At 32.0% G+C, this 1,189-nt stretch overlaps 1 pseudogene; it reads left to right on the top strand.

The window, feature by feature from the left end:
* The window catches only part of LOC105288806, an 82,984-nt pseudogene that overhangs the window by 3,328 nt on the left and 78,467 nt on the right, over window positions 1-1,189 (top strand).

Raw genomic sequence — 1,189 nt, 5'->3', positions numbered from 1 at the left:
TTTATAACCTCAAAAATGCTTTACATTGCTTTCTGCAAACAATGTCAAGTAACCAAAATGTCTTTGAAAGATATTACAAAATGAGGGAAAACTAATGATTTCAGATAATCTTTTATGTGCAGTAAATGAGGTAATTAATGTATCTACCCATCAACCATGAGAAATGGGTGCTTTCATCCCCACTTGATAGCTGAGATTTTAAAAGCCCAGAGCCATTCATACTTGCCCAGGATAACCCCTTTGTAAATCTGTTTAGGATGCAACATAATCTTGCCTGATTCCTAAACCCATGTTCTTCTCACTCTACCACTAGGAGGTTAGGATTTATTTTCCGGTTGACAGATATTGACATTCTGTGGCTATGATATTCTTTTTTTTTTTTTAAATAAATACACATATTTTTTGAATCTTTGAATATTTTTGGAATTTAATGCTAGCTTCTTTGTCCTTAAATATCTTTAAGAACAAATAAATTAGCAAAAGTGGTACCAAATGAATGATACAAAAGCATAGTACTCATAAGATAGTAAGTCAGTTCCTTATCCAGAATTCACTGATACTTATTTTATGTAAACTTTTAGCAAGTATAGTGATTTTTGACTTCCCAACTCACTGCAGGTTAAAAACTTCAAATTGGAACATAGAAGAAAGAGCTATTAAAGATCGACTAAAAATCACAGAAATATACAAGTTGTCACTGAATGAGAAGGTGAAAAAACACCAAGTATTTTACAAAGGTTAGTATGCTGGTTTTATATTATGGAGGAGCAGATATTCATTTATTCCTTTATCAAAAGTTTTATTTATTCCGTAAACTCTATACCTAAATGCATCATTCTAATAGTAACTGACTTTCAAAATAACTATGAACCATTTAAACAAAAAAAGTCAAAATTGAATCACAGAATATCAGAGCTAGAAGAGGCTTTAGAAATGCATCACTGAGTTAAAACCGATTTTTTAGATGAAACCACTTAGTCTCAAAGAAGTTAAGTAACTGCCCAAAGTTGCATAGCTTCACCTGAAGAGATTGTCAGAGCTAAAAAAAATAAGTCAGATAGCCAGAGTGCTCATTGCACTGCCTCCCCTTTCTGGCTGTATTGCACATTGAGGCTGTTATTTAGCGAATGCTTTATGCAATAATCAGTCTTCATAAAGATTCCATTTAAAAAGAAAAAGTTATTTCTTT

Source organism: Pteropus vampyrus, unplaced genomic scaffold, assembly GCF_000151845.1.
Source record: "Pteropus vampyrus isolate Shadow unplaced genomic scaffold, Pvam_2.0 Scaffold19, whole genome shotgun sequence".
In the NCBI taxonomy this organism is placed as follows: domain Eukaryota; kingdom Metazoa; phylum Chordata; class Mammalia; order Chiroptera; family Pteropodidae; genus Pteropus; species Pteropus vampyrus.
Note: the sequence above shows the minus strand (reverse complement) of the source record. Positions and strands in the feature narration are given on the sequence as shown.